At 43.0% G+C, this 25,039-nt stretch overlaps 1 long non-coding RNA gene across 1 annotated transcript; it reads left to right on the plus strand.

The window, feature by feature from the left end:
* Window positions 1–218: 218 nt before the first annotated feature.
* On the plus strand, window positions 219–21,477 carry LOC149977412 (uncharacterized). The gene is made up of 3 exons (XR_016487012.1): window positions 219–919; window positions 1,288–1,651; window positions 21,424–21,477. It is a non-coding gene; the product is annotated as an uncharacterized LOC149977412 (long non-coding RNA).
* Window positions 21,478–25,039: the final 3,562 nt, after the last annotated feature.

The raw sequence follows: 25,039 nt of genomic DNA on the forward strand, positions 1-25,039 counted from the left end.
CAGGAGAGTAGGGGAAGGAAGGTTTTTGAGTGGGTATTTAGCGGGTATTGAGTGGGTAATGATATGGAAAGTTAGCATGAAAGTGTAAAGCATGCTAATTTGGCCTACATTGACGTTTGGTTTTTGGATAGACAATATTAAAGTTAGTGGTTGGTGGCAACGGCTAGGTAAACTATCCCTTTAACCTCTTAGAGCTCTAGGGGCGCTATTTCATTTTTGGATAAAAAACGTTCCCGTTTTAAGCGCGATATTTTGTCACGAAAAGATGCTCGACTATGCATATTCTTGTTTTGGAAAGAAAACACTCTGAAGTTTCAGAATCTGCAAAGATTTTGTCTGTAAGTGCCCCAGAACTCATTCTACAGGCGAAACCAAGATGATGCATCACCCAGGAATTAGCAGAATTTCTGAAGCTCTGTTTTCCATTCTCTCCTTATATGGCTGTGATTGCGCAAGGAATGAGCCTACACTTTCTGTCGTTCGCCCAAGGTCTTAGCAGCATTGTGACGTATTTGTAGGCATATCATTGGAAGATTGGCCATAAGAGACTACATTTTCCAGAGGTCCGCCCGGTGTCCTTTGTCTAAATTTGTGCGTAATCTTCAGGTGCGGGCATTTTCTCCTGGGATTCAGGAGAGAAAGCATGTGTCCAAGAACGATGTATAAATGAAGAGATATGTGAAAAACACCTTGAGGATTGATTCTAAACAACGTTTGCCATGTTTTCAGTCGATATTATGGAGTTAATTTGGAAAAAAGTTTGCGTTTTGAGGACTGAATTTATGGATTTTTTTTGGTAGCCAAATGTGATGTATAAAACGGAGCTATTTCTAATACACAAGGAATCTTTTTGGAAAAACTGAGCATCTGCTATCTAACTGAGAGTATCCTCATTGAAAACATCAGAAGTTCTTCAAAGGTAAATTATTTTATTTGAAGGCTTTTATGTTTTTGTTAATGTTGCGTGCTGGATGCTAACGCTAATGCTAACGCTAAATGCTAACGCGAAATGCTAACTCTAGCTAGCTACTTTTACACAAATGATTGTTTTCCTATGGTTGAGAAGCATATTTTGAAAATCTGAGATGACAGTGTTGTTTACAAAAGGCTAAGCTTGAGAGATGGCATATTTATTTCATTTCATTTGCGATTTTCATAAATAGTTAACGTTGTGTTATGCTAATGAGCTTGCTGATAGATTTACACAATCCTGGATACAGGGGTTTTTTCATAGCTAAACGTGACGCAGAAAACGGAGCGATTTGTCCTAAACAAATAATCTTTCAGGAAAAACTGAACATTTGCTATCTGAGAGTCTCCTCATTGAAAACATCTGAAGTTCTTCAAAGGTAAATGATTTTTTTGAATGCTTTTCTGTTTTTTTGTGTAAATGTTGCCAGCTGAATGCTAATGCTAAATGCTACGTTAGCCATCAATACTGTTACACAAATGCTTGTTTTGCAATGGTTGAGAAGCATATTTTGAAAATCTGAGATGACAGTGTTGTTAACAAAAGGCTAAGCTTGAGAGCTAGCATATTTATTTCATTTCATTTGCGATTTTCATGAATAGTTAACGTTGCGTTATGGTAATGAGCTTGAGTCTGTATTCACGAACCCGGATCCGGGATGGGGAGATCAGAAAGGTTAAGGTTGATTACTGGTTGGGGTAAAGGGTGGGGGTTCAGGGAGTCGGGGGGTTAGTATGGGGGTTGGAGGTCAGGGATGAGTGGAAGGCGTGGGCTGGAGGGGGGTTATTGATGGGTAAATGAGAATTGAGAGGTAGGGGTTGGTGGGACAAACACTTGGAGTGTGGTGTCAGGAAAGCAACCTCTCACTCAACATCAACAAAACAAAGGAGATGATCGTGGACTTCAGGAAACAGCAGAGGGAGCACCCCCTTATCCACATCAAAGGGACAGCAGTGGAGAAGGTGGAACGTTTTAAGTTCCTGGATGTACACATCACAGACAAACTGAAATGGTCCACCCTGGTACAGCAACTGCACCGCCCTCAATTGCAAGGCTCTCCAGAGGGTTGTGCGTTCTGCACAACGCATCACCGATGGCAAACTACCTGCCCTCCATGACACCTACAGCACCCGATGTCACAGGAAGGCCAAAAAGCTCATCAAGGACAATAACCATCCGAGCCGCTGCCTGTTCACACCACTATCATCCAGAAGGCAAGGTCAGTACAGGTGAATCAAAGCTGGGACCAAGAGACTGAAAAACAGCTTCTATCTCAAGGCCATCAGACTGCTAAACAGCAATCACTAACTCAGACAGGCTGCTGCCTACATTAAGACCCAATCACTGGACACTTTAATAAATGGATCACAAGTCACTTTAAACAATGCCACTTTAAACAATGGCACTTTAAATCATGCCAATTTAATCATTTTAACGTATCTTACATTACTCATACATGTATTTTATACCGTCTACTGCACCTTGCCCATGCCGAATGGCCATCGCTCATCCATATACTTAAATGCACATATTCTCATTCACCCCTTTAGATTTGTGTGTATTAGATAGTTATTGGGGAATTGTTAGATGACTTGTTAGCCATTACTGCAATTTCGGAACTAGGAGCACAAGCATTTCGCTACACTCGCGTTAACATCTGCTAACCATGTGTTTGTGACCAATACTATATGATTTGATTTGATTTGAAAAGGATGGAGAAGGGCACCGTCCCTCACGCCACATAGCTGCAGGGCACCGTCCCTCACTCCACATAGCTGTAGGGCACCGTCCCTCAATACATATAGCTTCTAGGCACCATCCCTCACTACTTATAGCTGCAGGAAACACAGGTGTTCACCACTCATCCACAAGGACCGCTTCATCTCATCTTGGACAGGTAGCTTAGCGGTTAGAGCAGTGGGCCAGTAACTGAATTACCCGAGCAGACAAAATGAAAAATCGGCCAATGTGCCCTTGAGCAAGGCACTTAACCCTAATTTGCTCCACGGGTGCTGTACAACTATGTCTGGCCCTGTAAAACACATTTCACTGCACCTATCAGGTTTTGACAATAAAACATTTTCTGTGTATGAGTTCAATCTATTTCACGCCTCCTCTCTCCTTTTCTATTCCCTCTCTTTCTCTATCTCTCAATCCATCCCCCTCTCTCCTCTCCTCTATTACCCCTCTCTCTCTCTATTATGCCTCTCCAATGGGAGGACTCTGCAGGTTAAGAAGCAGAGCGAGAAAGCGAGAGAGAGAGAGGGTGTGTGTGTGTGACTGGAGTGTTAATGTTGCTAAGTCTACAGAGTATGGGTGCTTATATTTGTCCTATTTCACACATGTACAAGTGTTCAAGAATAGTGAGGGGGTGATGGTGGGGGCTTTTGTGGGAATAACGAGAGGGGGCAAGCTTTGCATGAAAACTAAGTGTTTACACACATTTGTTTTTGTATTTGTATTTATTAGGGATCCCCATTAGTTCCTGCCAAGGCAGCAGCTACTCTTCCTGGGGTCCAATCACATTAAGGCACTTACATTACACATAAGATTAAATATAAAACAGTACATCACATAACATTATTACACCACTACATACTGTATCTAAAAATGTATAATACCACCATTCAACAATATTACAATGTACATATGTGTAGAGTGTGTGAGTGTGCATATGCGTGTGTCTGTACCTATGTGTGTGTCTCTTCCCAGTCCCTGCTGTTCCATAAGGTCTATTTTGATCTTTGAATTTTTTTGCATCAGTTACCTGATGTGGAATAGAGTTGCATGTAGTCATAGATCTATGTAGTACTGTGCGCCACCCATAGTCTGTTCCGGACTTGGGGATTGTGAAGAGACCTCTGGTGGCATGTATTGTCCAAATATTTATATATTCCTTAATTCCATTCTTTTACTTTTACATTTGTGTGTAATGTTGTGTATTGTTAGATACTACTGTACTGTTGGAGCTAGGAACACAAGCATTTCGCTGCACCCGCAATAACATCTGTTAAATATGTGTATGTGACCAATAAAATTTGATTTACAAAAACAAGTAGTGATGAAGTCAATCTTTCTTCCACTTTGAGCCATGAGAGATGTACATACTGTACATATTAATAATGTTAGATCTCTGTGTACAGTAGATTTAAGGGCCAGCTGTGCTGCCCTGTTCTGAGTCAATTGTCATTTTCTTACATCCCTTTTTGTGGCACCTGACCACACGACTGAACAGTAGTCCAGGAGCGACAAAACTAGAGCCTGTAGGACCTGCCTTGTTGATAGTGTAGTTAAAACTTGTTGAGTGTAGGGGGTAGTATTTTGATGTTTGGATGAAAAACGTACCCAAATGAAACTGCCTATTTCTCAGGCCCAGAATGTAGAATATGCATATAATTGTCAGATTAGGATAGAAAACACTCTAAAGTTTCCAAAACTGTCAAAATATTGTCTGTGAGTATAACAGAACTGATATTGCAGGCGAAAACCTGAGGAAAATCCAACAAGGAAGTGCTGTTTTTCCTGAAAGCTCTCTGTTCCATTGCAAGCCTTCCCTCCATTTAAAGGGATATCAACCAGATTCCTTTTCCTATGGCTTCCACATGGTCTGAACAGTCTTTAGACATAGTTTCAGGCTTTTATTCTGAAAAATGAACGAGAAGGATCACATCGCGTCAGTGGATGGCTGGGTGCCAGCAGCGTTTTGCATGCGCGAGCAGCTTGGAGCAAACATTTTCTCTCTCACTCCTATTGAAATGCTACGGTCCGGTTGAAATATTATAAATTATATATTGTAAAAACAACCTGAGGATTGATTATAAAAAATGTTTGACATGTTTCTACGAACTTTACGGATACTATTTAGAATTTTCGTCTGCCCCGTCTTGACCGCTCGAGCCTGTGGATTTCTGAACATAACGCGCCAACCAAATGGAGGTATTTTGGATATGAAAATAATCTTTATGGAACAAAAGGACCATTTATTGTGTAACTGGGAGTCTCGTGAGTGCAAACATCCGAAGATCATCAAAGGTAAGCGATTCATTTTATTGCTTTTCTGACTTTCGTGACCAATCTACTTTGCTGCTAGCTGTTTGTAATGTTTTGTCTGCTGAGAGAGATGTCCCTTACATAAACGCTTGGTATGCTTTCGCCTAAAAGCTTTTTTGAAATCTGACTGTCCAGGTGGATTAACAACAAGCTAAACTGGGTTTTGCTAGAGTGGGGCAAAAAAGTATTTAGTCAGCCACCAATTGTGCAAGTTCTCCCACTTAAAAAGATGAGAGGCCTGTAATTTTCATCATAGGTACACTTCAACTATGACAGACAAAATGAGAAAATGAGAAAATCACATTGTGGGATTTTTAATGAATTTTTTTGCAAATTATCGTGGAAAATAAGTATTTGGTCAATAACAAAAGTTTATCTCAATACTTTGTTATATACCCTTTGTTGGCAATGACAGAGGTCAAACGTTTTCTGTCTTCACAATGTTTTCACACACTGTTGCTGGTATTTTGGCCCATTCCTCCATGCTGATCTCCTCTAGAGTAGTGACGTTTTGGGGCTTTTGCTGGGCAACACGGACTTTCAACTCCCTCCAAAGATTTTCTATGGGGTTGAGATCTGGAGACTGGCTAGGCCACTCCAGGACCTTGAAATACTTCTTACGAAGCCACTCCTTCGTTGCCCGGGCGATGTGTTTGGGATCATTGTCATGCTGAAAGACCCAGAGACATTTCATCTTCAATGCCCTTGCTGATAGAAGGATGTTTTCACTGATGTTTCCACCCCCATGCTTCACAGTAGGTATGGTGTTCTTTGGATGCAACTCAGCATTCTTTGTCCTCCAAACACGACGAGTTGAGTTTTGACCAAAAAGTTATTTTTTGGTTTCATCTGACCATATGACATTCTCCCAATCTTCTTCTGGATCATCCAAATGCTCTCTAGCAAACTTCAGATGGGCCTGGACATGTACTGGCTTAAGCAGGGGGACACGTCTGGCACTGCAGGATTTGACTCCCTGGCGGTGTAGTGTGTTACTGATGGTAGGCTTTTTTACTTTGGTCCCAGCTCTCTGCAGGTCATTCACTAGCTCCCCCCGTGTGGTTCTGGGATTTTTGCTCACCGTTCTTGTGATCATTTTGACCCCACGGGGTGAGATCTTGCGTGGAGCCCCAGATCGAGGGAGATTATCAGTGGTCTTGTAGGTCTTCCATTTCCTAATAATTGCTCCCACAGTTGATTTCTTCAAACCAAGATTCAGTCTTCCCAGCCTGGTGCAGGTCTACAATTTTGTTTCTGGTGTCCTTTGACAGCTCTTTGGCCTTGGCCATAGTGGAGTTTGGAGTGTGACTGTTTGAGGTTGTGGACAGGTGTCTTTTATACTGACAACAAGTTCAAACAGGTGCCATTAATACAGGTAACGAGTGGAGGACAGAGGAGCCTCTTAAAGAAGAAGTTACAGGTCTGTGAGAGCCAGAAATTGTGCTTGTTTGTAGGTGACCAAATACTTATTTTCCACCATAATTTGCAAATAAATTCATTACAAATCCCACATTTTTCTTTTCATTTTGTCTGTCATAGTTGAAGTGTACCTATGATGAAAATTACAGGCCTCTCTCATCTTTTTAAGTGGGAGAACTTGCACAATTGGTGGCTGACTAAATACTTTTTTTGCCCCACTGTATATTGCACTTGTGATTTCATGAAAATGTAATATTTTTAGTACTTTAATTTGAATTTGGCGCTCTGCAATTCAGCGGATGTTGACGAAAATGATCTCGCTAACGGGATGGGTGCGTCAAGAAGTTTTAAGAAGGCAGAGCAGCGCTTTATTATGCACAGACTTCTCCCCATTTTATCCACTGTTGTATCAACAAGTACACGTACACACACAAAGACACACACACAAATGTCTATGCACACAAATGCAGTATCAATCACGCACACACACACATGCACTACACTTATGTGCATTTATGAGTGTTTGACATGTTATATTACCTTAGAGTGCACACTGGGCTGAAATGCAAATACACCATTAACTTCACATTACAGAAGCAGAGGTACATCCCAGAACATGACTTATGATTCATCACTAGATATAATAGGCCTTTAAACTGAAGAGAGGATTAAACTGAAGAAATATCGTTTTTTTTATTAATACATTGTGTCATATGGAGAAATATTCTTATTTCCAGCTATGACTCAAAAATTCACATTGAAGACCTGAAATCATCTTTGGGACCGTTGTACCATTCTAGAAAAAATGAAGCCCTTTATTATCTTCGCAATGAACACAATTTGTCCATTTTCTTTTCGTTTAATCTTAATTGTGTATCACTAGTAGTTTGCTGGGGTGTATATCCTCCTGGTTTTCATGGTAGATTGCATGTTCGAGTTTTAGCATCCCATACAGCATTCCCTGTGATCACGAGTTATTGCTGCATATCGATTGCTGCCTTTGTATGGTGCCACAAAGCCTGGCCGGCGCTCTCCCTCCTGTCTGAAAATGAATGAAAAGATAATTGCGTTGCTCAGGGAGAACTAAATGAGTGTAGAAGGTAGAGATGGCATGTGTGTGAGCGTTTTAGGCAAACGATAAGTCATTTATCCATCGCTCCCTGATGAATGCTATCTACCAATACAGATGTAGGATCTTAATTTGATCACCCTGTTACGGGACAACTTTCCAGCAATGTACTGTTGTATGAAATGCAAATAGTTAGTGTATTTGAGGTTTAAAAAGGATTCTAAAGTTAGCAATTTCCGCTTTGAAATTTCAGTATTGATATCCCCTTCTGAAAAATGTATCAACCCCTACAAAAATGTCCATTAATTATAATCCATATAATAATTCACGTTTCCTGTTGCAGCAGGATTATTTTCCAGCTGTAGAAAACTGGTTCAAATTAAGATCCTACATCTGTACCTCGTGTTGGCGCAATTGCTTTCATGTCTCTGTTGCACAACAATAGATCTTCTACTCCATTGTTTAGTCAGACTATCGGTGTGCGCCGAGCCTCAATTGATCTGTAGGATAAAAAAAGCAGAGCAATCCAGGCCAATCCTTGTTCTCCCACCGGAAATGCGTAAGCGTTATTTTGATTCTGTGTTGTGCAAGGAGGAAGAACACTGAATGAGCGCAAAGCTTAATCATGCCTAGATGCCATTAAACTGAAAATAACAACAAAGGAATTCTATAAAGTGACAAAGGGAGTGATTGGAGGAGGAGTTGGAGGACATGCAAATGCAGCCTCATAAGGGAAAATCGCTTCAACAGCGGAATTAAAGCAATGGGGAAAAAAACATGTCTAAAAGCCTGGAAGAAAGAAGTGTTCCCTGGGTAATAGTATCTGGCTCCTTGCAGTGGGAAATAATCAGGGTGATAAAATTAGTCTTTCCTGTGTGTGTGTGTGTGTGTGTGTGTGTGTGTGTGTGTGTGTGTGTGTGTGTGTGTGTGTGTGTGTGTGTGTTCCTTCCTGCATGCGCATGTTCTTTCTGGGGTTGCACTTCAAATAAAAGAGAGTAACGATGGAGCAGCCAAGTCTATTTTTCGGTTGCACTGATGATCAATAACGTTGCAGATATAACTCATCTGCACCTCAAAATGCCAGCGGCTTCCCTACAGCACTACCTCTCTCAAGTAGACTATAAATATACTGTACCTGCACCCAGCATCAGTCCTCTCCTCCATCTCCTTCTTGGTCCTATCTCTCTGCTGCCTCATCAAATGTTTCCCAATCTAGTCTACCTCAGAATCAGATCAAATGTTACAGACAGTTGTACTCAACTGTAAGGTTTATCCTCTAATGACCGCATGAAACACCCAATCAGCTAACACTATTTACTGTAATACTCATTGCTGTGTAACAATGAATAACAATTATCCATTGTCTTTCTCTCAGAGCCCTGTTGTGTGGTTAGTTACATCAGAATTCACCTGGTAGAAATGAGTAAATGGAACTTCATGAATAATCCTAAATTTGTTATCATTGAAATCTCTAGCGCCTATTTTTCATGGGGTCTAAAGGTTGAATCAGGGTCTGTGGGAGATTTCAAGGTTGGGATGAAGACAATTCTAGATGGATGGAATCACCCACTGGGCACAGACGTCAGTTCAACGTCTAGTTAGATCTACATTTGTTTGAGTTGTCAATTAACGTGAATTCAACGTGAAATTAACTAAACATTTCACCATTTCATTGGATTCAGGTAAAAAGTTGAGTGCAAAAAAGACTAAATGCCCTTACATTGATGACTTTTTGCAAATCCAATTACTTTCCCACATTGATTCGACGTCATCACAGATTTTTGTGGGTTGAAATGATGTGGAAACAACGTTGATTCAACCAGTTTTTGCTCAGTGGGATTGCTGCTCTGTCCCTATGGGAGAAGAACCAGCTATAAGGAAGGGCTCCCTCTCCATCAGTTGAGGCTGGCGGGAGGAGCTACAGGAGGATGGGTTCATTTTAATGTCTGGAATGGAATTAATGGAACGATATTAAACATATGCAACATTTGAAAACCACAGGTTTGACTCCATTCCAGCCATGACAACGAGCCCATCCTCCTATAGTTCCTCCCACCAGCCTCCACTGCTCTCCATAACTGCTACCTTCAATGGGTGGTCAACAGCACTTGTTTAACACACCTCATTGGTATTGCTGGTGCGGTTACTATTGAGACCCCATGTGACTTGGGAAATGGAGAGCTGCTCTGTGTATTGACACTATACTGTCTTCGAAGGCTGACACAAAGAGCATCCTGATGCAACGATAGCATGACATGCAGTTCACGGTCAGGCAGAAATTACAACCATTTCACATGTTGAAGTCATTGATTACAATTATACCACAAATAATCTTTCAGATGCTCGTGCATATGAGAGAAATCGAACTACAGCCATTTAAAAAAAATATATATATATATACGGTTGCATCACACATTCTATGCCGCAGTGTCACAAGGAGAGGGAGAGAAAGAGCACAAAAGAAAAAGAGGGGTCCGACAAAGAATAGTGAATAACAGAACAAAGAGAGGACACAATGTGATTAATTTAATTACAGAGAGACACAGAAGAAAATACAAGGAGAGAGCACAACCTAGACCGTGTGCCTGACCACCACTACATCAGGAAGCAAGCAGAGAAATCCATAAAGATGCCACAAGCTTCCCTCCACCACATGTCGAACACTCAGCATGCTGCTCATTCCACCTCGTCCGCCCACAGGAGATTACTGATCAATGACAGGGAATGGGAGGGTGAGACAGCCTGGGCCAAGTCAATGACGAAAACTTGCTTTGACTTTTTTCCCACAAGTCGGCACTTCTCTCACTTCTTCCACAAGCCCACTGTTTGGAGAATTGGCCTTACATCAGTGGGAACGGTCCCCCTGACGTATTGATCACCTTACCCGAAGGACAGAAAGCTGACACACCTATTCACACCTCACTTGAGGAAGTAGAGGGAAAAAGGTGTGGTGCTAAACAAGGGTGTCGTGGAGGGTAAACACATTTTGAGAATAGCGTTTGGTTACCCACCTATCATGTCAAATTAGCATTGTTCCTATTATGTTTGAAAATGAAGAGATATTCAACAACTCTTGGCAGGACAATGTCATGCAACTCAAATGCATTACGCCAATTCCCCTTCAGTTTGGAGTTTGTGGATAGGAAAGTAATTTTGTCAACATGGGTTTTGTAAAACTTGTTTTGCAGCTCACATCTCTCCTCCGGTGGTTGTGAGAGCAATGTCTGGTCCAATAGAAATACACTGGTAGACAATATACTAGGAGTGGTAGAATTTCCTGTCATTGTCAGTTGTTGTAACCTATCATAACACATCATCAGAGCCACTGTGTCAGTCTCATGAGGAGGTAATCTGATATGTCCTGGCAGTGGACTTGAAGCCAAAAAGGGATTGCAAGGAATTCACGAACATTCCTGAAAATATTTCAAAACCAATGACTCGCAGCAGATCAAAGGTTTGTGTTTAATGAAAACGACATTGACAAAGTAGTCCATCACACGATTGATGTTATTGTAAATGTAGACGGTACAGACTGAAATGGAAGCCCTTGCTCTGTACGTCGTGTTGACGTAACTCGGAGATGGAAGAAAGCCAAATGATCAGGCGTCGCTAATGATGAATGGACTTCAGCAACACTTTGTTGTCGCGCGCTAGAAATCCATTATCAGCATCTCCGCATAATAATTACCATTGGAAGCAGATTGGACTAAATTAACTCATTCATGGATAAGGAGATACAGTGCCAATACAACTAGAAACATTACAGAGGGCCTGTCTGTTACCCTCGAGCAACAAGGCTCTGTACAACCGAATCCATAAACCTTGAAAGCTGCTCGTTCCAATTTCAGTCATTCACTGCCATACAGATGCTAATAGAACTGATCAAACAGGGTAAAAAAAAGCATACACCCGTGGGGATTGTAAATGTTGCATATCGAGTTATGATTGAGGACTGTTGCGTGCAAGATTATAGGTAACCTGAAGTTGTTGTTGATGAAGTTGACGTTGTTAATTGCTGGTTCGAATATTGAACTGTGGTCAACATAATCATACCTAGAGTCAACAATAAGTAAAAGGTATTTTTATTTATAATATCCGTTATTCATTTTCCTATTATAACCAGTCTTTATATCACCGTAAGTAAGAAGTGAGCTTCTTCTCTCCAAATATGTTCTTGTTTCTGCCAACTGCAATGCAAAGCACACACAGACCAAACAGAATGGGGATGAAAACGCCAGAATGGAATGAACTGCCATCTTTTTATATTTAGGCAGTCTCTGTCTTTTTGTCCTTTATCCTGGCAGTGCCTCTAGCCTTTCCCAAGAGCACCACGAGACAAAACAGAATATTTTTTTGGCAAAAGTGCCCTTTCCTATCCCTCAACTGCTCAATATTCCACAAATCCTCTCTTTTGAACAGGTTTCCCATTGGCCGCCTGGCCAGTATCAACCCCTGAAGCCTTTATGTCCTTTTGACTTCTGTGGTGCAAACAACACTCGACTGAGTGGAGAGCCTGCTCATCAGGGTGTCGAACATCAGGGTGTCGAACATCAGGGTGTGCATTTGTGTGTGTGTGTGTGAAGGAGTTTGTTTCTATATACAGTACGGTGTGTGTATGTGCTATAGCATACTTGTTTGTGTGTCTATGTGTGTGTGTGTGACCTCCTCCTCTCCTCACTCTAACACCACTGCCCAAATGCCCCTTGGACTTTGTTATTTGGAGCTGCAGTTGGCCAAATATGGGGCCTTTTGTCTAGAGGGAGGAGCAGAATGGGCTTATCTGCTAGGGAACACACCCTTCTAAATCCTCACGAATGCCCATCGCAATGAGCCTGGCTAACAAAATGGCGTCCCTGCATCCCATTGCTATCATTTACCAGTCTCCATGGTTTTTATTACCAACCCCAGCAACACAAAAGAAGGATACAAATCACATTCATAAGCTCTTTGGTGTCCAGACAGCTGAGCCAATGCTGGTTTTCATTTTCTAATTTCTCCCACTAAAAATAGATTATTAATCTGTATGCATATAAACAACAATGGCTTGTGGCGTCTTCATAAAATATGCTAAACTTAAGAGACTTTATGTACGGGAGAGACTATTCTAAGGACTAGAGAGGTGGATTGGGCTCGCATAAGAGCTCATTGGTGAGACTTGGAGCTCATTGGTGAGAATGTGTGCCATTGTGCTTCCCTAGATTCCGACATGACGAATAGAGGTGGGAATGTGGTGGACTGTGATGGACTACGCGCTACATCTCACTGTACAGCCCAGATCAGATGGGATCAGAGTGGAGAACCCAGACCGGTCAAATTCCAATGATGGGGTGGGGGGTTACTTTGATTAAGCACTACTTTTATACATTAGCAATGCTAGCTGAGGTCTTCTATACCCACAATACTTATATTGCTCTTGCTATTACTGATAAACAACATTATGTACTTACATAGCAAATTGCAATGCATCGTAATTACATTTGAAAAAATGGTACAATGTGTTAAAAGACTTGTTACACTGCACCCGAATAATAACATTGTAATAAGGTGCCTGTAAAGGAAAGTGTTACATAACAAATGCACACATGAAAGAAATTACAAATAAAAACGTCAAATGTTTCTCTCTATAGGAATATTGCAAAAGTAAGATTCAGTCAATTCAAACCTGTACAGGGCTCTCTAGATGAGATGTTCTGGGTAACACTCCTAGAAGATATAATGGCACAAATGCACTTTAATAAGAAACCTGTCAGAGGCACTGTTGAGCCTTTCGCACTGAAACCCCCATTGCTCTGTCTATGCAATTTTCTTTGAGTAATCACACTATATTTGGCAAGGGATGTCTGCTAGAATTCCCAATGGGTCTTCAAATTAGGGAAGCACCCATCGATATCATAGCATAGAAGAGCAAAGAGGCACTTATAGTTCAACACAATTATTTCACATATAGACACCAATTTGAGACATTTACCTCAAAACAGATAAACAGGTAAACCATACAATCCAATCTCATTGCTTGTTTTCTTTCTACCAATCACAGCAATTTGAGTATCAGACCCAAATGTATGTTTTCATGTGTGTTTGTGGATTTCAAGAGACACACACACACACACACACACACACACACACACACACACACACACACACACACACACACACACACACACACACACACACACACACACACACACACACACACACACAGCCCCTCCTCACGAAAGCAGACCTAGAGGGGAAAGGGTGTGTCTCCAGGTGAAGAGGAAGACGGAGATGAATTGCCTCCATAATGGGCCTTGGCACCAGCATTATTATTTCGCAGGTTAACGTGTTCTGGAGGCAGCTCTGCAGAGTGGTCACTAGCTGGCACAGCCACAAAGTCATAAAATCTGATTTTAACACCTTAACCACACTGCCAACCCTAATGCCTAACCTTAACAATAAATTAAAACTAAAACATTTTTGTTTTTATGAATTTGTAGGTTATAACAAATTTTGACATTGCAGCTGGCATATCTAAGGGGAAATCAGTTCTGCCTCAAGGACAAGAATAAATGTCAACGTGCCACTACGACAAGGCCTTGACACCAGCACCACTACTACAGGGCTTTGATAGCAGCACCACTACTACAGGAACACCAGCTCCACTACTACAGGGCATTGATAGCAGCACCACTACTACAGGTACATCAGCACCACTACTACAGGGATACCAGCACCACTACTACAGGACCTTGTTACCAGCACCACTACTACATTGCTTTGACACCAGCTCCACTACTACGGGGCTTTGACATCAGCTTCACTGCCACAGGGATACCAGCACCACTACTACAGGGCCTTGACCCCAGCTCCACTAGTACAGGGACACCCTCACCACTACTACAGGGCCTTGACACCAGCTCCACTACCACAGGGACACCAGCTCCACTAGTACAGGGACACCCTCACCACTACTACAGGGCCTTGTTACCAGCACCACTACTACAGGGCCTTGACACCAGCACCACTAGTACAGGGACACCAGCACCACTACTACAGGGCCTTGACACCAGCTCCACTACTACAGGGACACCAGCACCACTACTACAGGGCCTTGACACTTGCTCCACAACTACAGGGATACCAGCACCACTAATACAGGGACACCAGCAAAAATACCAGCACCACTACTACAGGGCCTTGACACCAGCTCCACTAGTACAGGGACACCAGTACCACTACTACAGGGCCTTGACACCAGCTCCACTACCACAGGGACACCAGCTCCACTACCACAGGGACACCAACACCACTACTACAGGGCCTTGTTACCAGCTCCACTAGTACAGGGACACCAGCACCACTACTACAGGGCCTTGACACCAGCTCCACTACTACAGGGACACTAGCACCACTACTACGGGGCCTTGACACCTGCTCCACAACTACAGGGATACCAGCACCACTAATACGGGGACACCAGCAAAAATACCAGCACCACTACTACAGGGCCTTGACACCAGCTCCACTAGTACAGGGACACCAGTACCAGCTCCACTACTACGGGGCTTTGACACCAGCTCCACTGCCACAGGGATACCAGCACCACTACTACAGCGCCTTGACACCAGTTCCACTACCACAGGGACACCAGCTCCACTACTACAGGGACACCAGCTCCACTACTACAGGGACACCAACTCCACTACTACAGGGCATTGACACCAGCATCACTACTACAGCGCCTTGAGACTAGCTCCACTACTACAGGGACACCAGCACCACTACTACAGGGCCTTAACACCAGCACCACTGCTACATGGACACCAGCTCCACTACTACAGGGACACCAGCACCAATACTACAGGGCATTGACACCAGCTCCACTACTACAGGGACACCAGCTCCACTACTACAGGGCCTTGACACCAGCATCACTACTACAGGGCCTTGACACCAGCATCACTACTACAGGGCCTTGACACAAGCGCCACTACTACAGGGCCTTAACACCATCTCCACTACTACAGCTCCTTGACACCAGCTCCACTACTACAGGGCCTTAACACCAGCACCACTATTACAGTGCCTTGACACCAGCACCACTACTACAGGGACACCAGGTCCACTACTACAGCTCCTTGACACCAGCTCCACTACTACAGGGCCTTAACACAAGCACCACTATTACAGTGCCTTGACACCAGCACCACTACCACAGGGACACCAGCTCCACTACTACAGGGCCTTGTTACCAGCTCCACTAGTACAGGGACACAAGCACCACTACTACAGGGCCTTGACACCAGCTCCACTACTACAGGGACACCAGCACCACTACTACAGGGCCTTGACACCAGCTCCACTACTACAGGGACACTAGCACCACTACTACGGGGCCTTGACACCTGCTCCACAACTACAGGGATACCAGCTCCACTAGTACACGGACACCAGTACCAGCTCCACTACTACGGGGCTTTGACACCAGTTCCACTGCCACAGGGACACCAGCACCACTACTATAGGGCCTTGACACCAGCTCCACTACCACAGAGACACCAGCTCCACTAATACAGGGACACCGACTCCACTACTACAGGGCATTGACACCAGCATCACTACTACAGCGCCTTGACACCAGCTCCACTACTACAGGGACACCAGCACCACTGCTACATGGACACCAGCTACACTACTACACGGACACCAGCTCCACTACTACAGGGACACCAGCATCACTACTACAGGGCTTTGACACCAGCATCACTACTACAGGGCCTTGACACAAGCTCCACTACTACAGGGCCTTAACACCATCACCACTAGTACAGTGCCTTGACACCAGCTCCACTACTAGAGGGCCTTGACACCAGCTCCACTGCTACAGGGCCTTGACACCAGCTCCACTAGTACAGGGACACCAGCACCACTACTACAGGGACACCAGCTCCACTACTACAGGGACACCAGCATCACTACTACAGGGCCTTGACACAAGCTCCACTACTACAGGGCCTTAACACCATCACCACTACTACAGTGCCTTGACACCAGCTCCACTACTAGAGGGCCTTGACACCAGCTCCACTGCTACAGGGCCTTGACACCAGCACCACTACTACAGGGACACCAGTTCCACTACTACAGTGCCTTGACACCAGCTCCACTACTAGAGGGCCTTGCCACCAGCTCCACTACTACAGGGCCTTAACACCAGCACCACTACTACAGGGACACCAGCTCCACTACTACAGGGACATCAGCACCACTACTACAGGGCCTTGACCCCAGCTCCACTTCTACAGGTACATGACACCAGCTCCACTACTACAGGGCCTTGACACTAGCTCCACTACTACAGGGCCTTGACACCAGCACCACTACCACAGGGACACCAGCTCCACTACTACAGGGACATCATTACCACTACTACAGGGCCTTGACCCCAGCTCCACTTCTACAGGTACATGACACCAGCTCCACTACTACAGGGACATGACACCAGCTCCACTACTACAGGGCCTTGACACTAGCTCCACTACTACAGGGCCTTGACACCAGCACCACTACCACAGGGACACCAGCTCCACTACTACAGGGACATCATTACCACTACTACAGGGCCTTGACCCCAGCTCCACTTCTACAGGGACATGACACCAGCTCCACTACTACAGGGACATGACACCAGCTTCACTACTACAGGGCCTTGACCCCAGCTCTACTACTACAGGGCCTTAACCCCAGCTCCACTACTACAGGGACATGACACCAGCTCCACTACTACAGGGCATTGACCCCAGCTCCACTACTACAGGGCATTGATACCAGCACCACTACTACAGGGGCACCACCACCACCACCACTACAGGGACACCAGGGAAGGACAAACACTAGGCATACTGCATGTGTGTGTTTATGTACAGTACCAGTCAAACGTTTGGACACACCTTCTCATTTAAGGGTTTCTACATTGTAGAATAATAATGAAGACATCAAAATTATGAAATAACACATAACACACATAACACCAAAAAAGTGTTAAACCTATCAACATCTTTTTTATTGCCACCCTTTGCATTGATGACAGCTTTCCACACTCTTGGCATTCTCTCAACCAGCTTCATGAGGTAGTCACCTGGAATGCTTTTCAATTAGCTGATGTGCCTTGTTAAAAGGTCATTTGTGAAATTTCTTTCCTTCTTAAATGCGTTTGAGCCAATCAGTTGTGTTGTGATGAGAAGATAGCCATATTTGGTACTGTATGCTTATGTGACATTATTTGTGCATGTGTGTGTGTGTGTGTGATGGTATTTATTTATCTGTGTGTACATGTGAAAAGAGAGGGTATGGATGATGTGTGAACAACAGAGGTGGGAGTGAGAGTATACAATCATGTGTGTGTGTTTGTGAGAGAGAGAGAGAGAGAGCATGTTCACGTCTGTGCGTGCTTCCTGTGTGGACACCACAGCCTTGGAACCTAATCACTGCACTGCCCTACACTTTGCAAAGGGAAAATATAGACAGCACTGTGAATATGCATGACGTGATTGGTTTGCTTGTAAAAGATATCTTTTGTTTTCACCCTGCTTTTCTTGTCAATCCCAAGAGAAAGAGCATCATAATGGAATTGAGATAAATAGGCTGACACAACAGAGGTGGTGTTTTTCCAAGGTTTTTTTTCAGATGTTGGTCACAAAAGCAGTAGACAATGGAACATGGGTTCTACAGGAGACATTGTGGCGCTGGTCTCTTTTGTCATTGCTTTTCATAAACGCTCCATTTTCACTTCCTGATTGATTTAGTGTAATTGTCTTCTCTTTTTTAATTTTTTACAGCTTCTCGTTAATGGAGGCTCAGCCCCTGAAGGGTTGAATTGTGATAGGGCCAATTACCGATCCTAGTGGGCCTAAGTCATCAGAATTACAATAGGAAAATAAATCATCATCCCTGGCTAGGCTTAACGGGCTTGTCTGTGTGTTAACTATGTCAGTGTTTATGGAAGAAATTGGTTCATATTGAATGAAATAGAAGGGTGAATAGTGATTCATTGCTTTCAGAAGCCAATTACCAGTTGATAGCATATTCAACCAATCGAAGGACTACTCGGGAGGACTGTACTTTTGTTGAAGGTTTGTAAAAGACATATCGCATTTAGGGGGATTCAGAGTTCTGATGAATGCAAAACTCCTATTTTCACCTAAATCATTAATGGAAATAATACTGTATGGTTCTCAAGTCAGAATGCTGTCCATAGTGAAACATCTGTATGGTTCTCAAGTCAGAATGCTGTCTATAGTAAAACATCTGTATGGATCTCAAGTCAGAATGCTGTCCATAGTGAAACATCTCCATGCATTACACCCAATGGATCTACTCAGCATTACAATCCCTCTTTTGCTGCTTGTTGGCTGTTGACAACAGTGGAGTACTTACAGATATTACGAGTTCCTTTTTTTCTCAATTTTCTTTTTCCAATCTCTTACCCTTTTCCTTCATCACACACACACTCATCACCTAACACTTGTCTGGCTTCCTGCTCGTCTGACAGACTGAAAACACCTTAATTTCCTCTCTTCACGGGAGATAGATTGGCAAAAATTAAAGAGACTACCTTCAATGGACTACTACCTTAAAACACCAGTTCAGGTCCGGTAGAGAGGATTCTGTTCAGTTGCCTGCTTCTTTAAATATAACATATACGCTGTACAGCAAGGCCAAACTACAGCCAGAGAAAAAACCTGCTTCCTATTAACATGATCAATCGAAACAAAATGGAAGCCCACAAGCTCAAAACCTTTGGTCAAAGTGTATTAGAAATATGACAACCATAATTCTATCTTATTCAACTGAAACGGGGACATGTGTGTTACAGAAATAATATATTTGTCACCGTGAGTCATCAGTGACTGAAATAGACATAGGAAATAGAGGAATGATTCTCATCCTAATGCTGTGCGACTCGGCTCCCTCCAAGCTGTCACTGGGAATGTCGGGAATGTCCCCAATGATCTGATTTTCAAAGAGTTTTCTACCTTTTCCGAGGCTGGCTTGTCAGTCAAGCGAACAGTAGGCGCGGATTCATAACAAAGGTCGGTGCGGAATCCGCCTGTCGTAAATAGCAACGATTACATCTGAGGGGAAAACGATGTGGTGTTCCCTCAGACAACTAAAAACTTCCCGGCTGGTTTTTAATTGGCTGTGCCGGATCATTGCCATCTAGTGGTGCGGCTCAAACATTGTCGAAACACGTAAGTCCAAACCTACACACCTGCTGCCGAACACATATACAGGAAAATGTCAAACGCGCACATTCATGTCACACACGTTGTTGTTACGCACTGTTTGTGTGTTAGATGTGTGCGGCATGCAGGGATTTGGTGGCGCTTGTCAGCTAGCTTGTGATAGAAACAGCTATTTCAAAACACTTAGTATGATTCTTAGAGGTTAGCAGCAATGACTAGCGTCTACTCAATAAATTATCATCTCTGGTGCAGTTCTCTCTCTCTCTCTCTCTCTCTCTCTATATATATATATATATATATATATATATATATATATATAGCATGGTATATTTGTATAGCATATTGAAATATGTTCTAAAGCATTACATTCACGTCCACTGCCCTCCTTCATATTTTCAGTTAAAGATATGTTGCTAGATGCAGTGTGTACTAAATAAAAACAAGATGGTTTGTTCATCTTAAAATCCATGGCTCCCATCCAAACGTTCCAGTGGAAGCAAAACAGCAGCAGCCATTATTACGATGGTCATAATCAAATCAGTATTGCTGCTCGAAATATATTGAACCCCTTTCATATTTCACAGTATACCAGTGGGAAAGCGGTGGCTGAGGCACCGCCAAAGCAAATCAAAACGAGCCGCTGATTACGCCAACCCCAGCAACCATGTTCATTAAATGAAGTTGTAATTACACGCCCGTCGCTATGCTGGGTTATTTAGACTAATATTCATATTAAGTGTGTTCATTCTTTAAAGATGGTCATTTCTGGGATTTTTGTTGTTGTTACTGGAAATTTAATTTTCTCCAAGTTAGCTCCAAGACGGAGACTTGGAAAGATTAAACTCATTCCTGCTATTGTAATTGATTAGCAAAAATCTATGGAATTAAAAGAACTGTTGGCTCTCAACAATGCATAACTGTGCCAAGCCACATTCATCAGTCTGCCAAATTCTTTAATACCATCCTCTCCATCCTCTCCATTTAACTTGGCCACTGGCCTCCAATTTATATTTCTCAAATGCACTATCAATACAGATTCTCCATTTAGACACTTTTTAAAAATCTGGGGTAGACTTAACCTGGCCCGGGACACAGGACCATCATGTAATAAGCACAGGACAATATTGTAAAATGTTTACGTGAAATTTAAAGTTTGAGTTCACCTGACTCAAGCCATAAACATAGGGACAGCGATTGGGTGGGCCATTGGAAAGAAACCTGGCAAATCATCTATCAGTCTGGGGCCCAGTGAATTAGAGTCCAGTCACCCCCAAACTTAACTAATAAAGCTCATGTGATCTATGTGTGAGCCATACATACACTGCCTTCAGAAAGTATTCATACACCTTGACTTATTCTACATTTTGTTGTGTTACAGCCTGAATTCAAAATGTATTTAAAAAAATGTTCCACAAATACAGAACTATCTCATTTACATAACTATTCACATCCCTGAGTCAATACTTTGTAGAAGCACCTTTGGCACCTTTGGCATTGATTACAGCTCTTTCTAGGTAGGTCTCTAAGAGCTTTCCACACCAGGATTGTGCAACATTTGCCCATGATTAAAATGATTAAAGCTCTGTCAAATTGGTTGTTGATCATTGCTAGACAACCATTTTCAGTTCTTTCCAAAGTAGATTTAAGTCAAAATTGTAACTCGGGGCCTCCCGGGTGGCGCAGTGGTTAAGGGCGCTGTACTGCAGCGCCAGCTGTGCCATCAGAGTCCCTGGGTTCATGCCCAGGCTCTGTCGTAACCGGCCGCGACTGGGAGGTCCGTGGGGCAACGCACAATTGGCCTAGCGCCGTCTGGGTTAGGGAGGGCTTGGTCGGTAGGGATGTCCTTGTCTCATCGCGCACCAGCGACTCCTGTGGTGGGTCGGGCGCAGTGCGCGCTAACCAAGGTTGCCAAGTGCACGGTGTAGCCTCCGATACATTGGTGCGGCTGGCTTCCGGGTTGGATGCGCGCTGTGTTAAGAAGCAGTACAGCTGGCTGGGTTGTGTATCGGAGGACGCATGACTTTGGGAGTTGTAGCGATGAGACAAGATAGTAGCTACTACAACAATTGGATACCATGAAATTTGGGGAGAAAAAGGGGTAAAAATTCAAAAAATAATAATAAAAATAAATTGTAACTTGGCCACTGACATTCACCAATATCTTGGTAAGCAACTCCAGTGCAGACTGAACCAGGTTTTCCTCTATAATTGTATTTTTTATCCGGAAAAACTCCCCAGTTCTTAACAATTACAAGCATACACATAACATGATGCAGTAATGGACTAGTAACCGCAAGGTATATAATGGATATGCCCCAAACATAACACTTTGTATTCAGGACTGAAAGTGTATTACTTAGCCACGTTTTTTTGTAGTATTATTTTAGTGCCTTGTTACAAACAGGATGCATGTTTTTGACAGAGGTTACAGAAGAAAAATATACCAAAACATGCATCCTGTTTGTAACAAGGCACTAAAATAATAACTTTTTAAAAATCTGGGGTAGACTTAACCTGGCCCGGGACACAGGACCATCATGTAATAAGCACAGGACAATATTGTAAAATGTTTACGTGAAATTTAAAGTTTGAGTTCACCTGACTCAAGCCATAAACATAGGGACAGCGATTGGGTGGGCCATTGGAAAGAAACCTGGCAAATCATCTATCAGTCTGGGGCCCAGTGAATTAGAGTCCAGTCACCCCCAAACTTAACTAATAAAGCTCATGTGATCTATGTGTGAGCCATACATACACTGCAAACTTAACTAATAACTTAACTAATAAAGCTCATGTGATCTATGTGTGAGCCATACATACACTGCCTTCAGAAAGTATTCATACACCTTGACACAATACTCCACAATTCCAATGTGTTTGGAAAAGAAAAGCATTTTTGCCCATGGAGATCTGCACTCTTAATCGTGTCCTGGCCAATGGCACTGACAGAGATCGTATCTGTCTGATGTCTACACCCTGTTCCTGATAGAGGGATAACTTGTGATGTGGACCCACATGGAGTCTGGGTCCAGAGCAGAGGAAACCCCACAGGTCCAGCTGTATGCCATACATGACACAAAGAGATGGTTGTCATGACACTCAATACATCCGTATAATGATATAGTGAGGACACTATTACTGAACAAATCATTGTAGCTATTCTTAAGTAAGGTGTAGTGGATTCATCCACCAAACTGTGAGGAGGCTAATACAATTATTTTGGAAGTATAATTAGCTTGTAGTTAATTGATGTTGCAAACAGGTGTTGTCACAGGAGGAAAGCAGCTGTTATTAGTATGTACTGCTGTTTGTAACACCATAAATATTTATAAGTCCTTCTCAGATTGTGTGTTTACAAAATATTGCAGAGTGACCACAGATGGATGATCAGATGGAGGGGAAGATATGAGCGATAGAAAAACAACTTTACACACTGCTGCAGTGATGTTTCAGTGAGCGAAAACTTCTGAAGTTCAGTCTGCTTCGAGTGGTTCCGTCTCATGAATCTCTTTGAGAAAGTGTGCCAGGCAAAAGGAGCGAAGAGGAGGCTGTAGACAATAGGGTGCATCAGGGGGATCAGTGCCTCAGTTAGGCGTTCTGACTTTTTTAAAGGCATGTTCAGTCAGCCTAATGAGCATTAGGGGGAATGATGAGCTTTTAAAAGATTGCCACGGTCCACAGGGCCGCTGAAATGAACTGCGATCCCCCCAGCCTTCTTTCCAACCCTTGGTGACAACCTGAAATGTAATGCTCCAATTGCTGTGCAATTCTAAAGAAACACGTTTAATTTGTGATGCCACCTTAGGTGATGCTGGCTCTAGTGTTAGCAGTAAAATCTGAAAATGATATGACTTCTCTATTTTAAGTTATACTGTACAGTTCATACTTTTCTGTGTTTAGAAAACTTTTGTTCACCTTTTCGACATGTGTACTAATTCACAAGCATAATATCCCCTGGATGTCTGTGATACATACAGTAATTGGTACCACAGGAGGTTGGTGGCACCTTAATGGGGAGAACGGGCTCATGGTAATGGCACTCTAGACAGGCTCAATCAAAAGTTCACAAGATTTGAAAAATGTTAAATACTAGGTGAACCCAGCTGTCTGATATGTAGACAAGTGCAGCTAACAGACAGGTGTCAGGCCACACTCTTTGGAAAGCCATCCAAATCGCTCCGACAGAGTAATTGCCGGCCTGGCTGACAGGCATGGTGCAGAAGTGAGGAGGATAACAAGGTCCCTCTAGCCTTGTTATTTGGGGTGGAATGAAAGGCCTCACCTCAGTCAGAGTGAGCCAAACACTGCCTTATCACTGGGATCCCAGCCTTCGCAAGGTTACCATTTCTGTTGTTTAGCTTCAAATCGAGCCGGAAACATGTCAACTTTTCACCAGCTGATGACGAACAGACTATCAATCTGTGTTCTATTGGCAACAGTAAAGCTTTTCATGGCATCATATTATTTCCTGCTTTTATTTGCTGATCAGGAAAGAATGAAAGACAATCAAACTAAGGAGAATCCAGATAGCGGCGGCTGCATCCACCTTCCTTTGCCAGGACCAAATTATTATTATTGTTATTATATTATTTTTTTAATATGCTATAAGACTTCTTATCCTAATTTGATGTGCATGGTCATGCACTTGTGAATGGGGGAACACAGACATACATCGCTGTTTGTAAAGAATAATTAGCACGGCATAGAGCCTCCTTAGGGATTACTAACACTGATAGTAATTGGGGGAGGGGGGGGGGGGTTGGGGTAATTTGAAAGAGACGTGTTAGAATTAGATGGTGCAGATCAACAGTAATTTTGCACTCATTCCAACATGCGTTTCAGAAGAGACCAATGGTGACCTGTTTTTCCAATGATTTATAAGATAAATTGAATGGATGGCAACTATTTACACATGTATTGTTCACACCATGTTCATGATGCAAATACTATTTGAACCCAAGTCTGGCGTAAACATTCTGGGGTAAACGTTCTGCTATAAATATTCTGCATTTGATTGAATTGGGATATCTCTCTCTCTTTTTGTCTCTCTATCTCTAAAAAGAGACATTTCCAGTGTAAGTAAGTGACAAACTCTCAGGTGGATATTAAAATGTCAGAGGTCCTACTCTAAGGCATGTACAGTTTATGTGCATCCCATACCCCTGATGTCATGTGTTCAGCATTTTACCTTTATATTTAGATGGGCCAACCTTGGTTCATGGAACTCCACTCTGTGAATGTTGTGTTGAAATGCGTTCATATCTCTATTCCTTGAGTCCTTTCCCCCTCTATCACCCACTCTCCCAA

This window comes from Oncorhynchus mykiss, chromosome 15, assembly GCF_057628025.1.
Source record: "Oncorhynchus mykiss isolate SJ-2025 chromosome 15, ASM5762802v1, whole genome shotgun sequence".
NCBI lineage: Eukaryota > Metazoa > Chordata > Actinopteri > Salmoniformes > Salmonidae > Oncorhynchus > Oncorhynchus mykiss.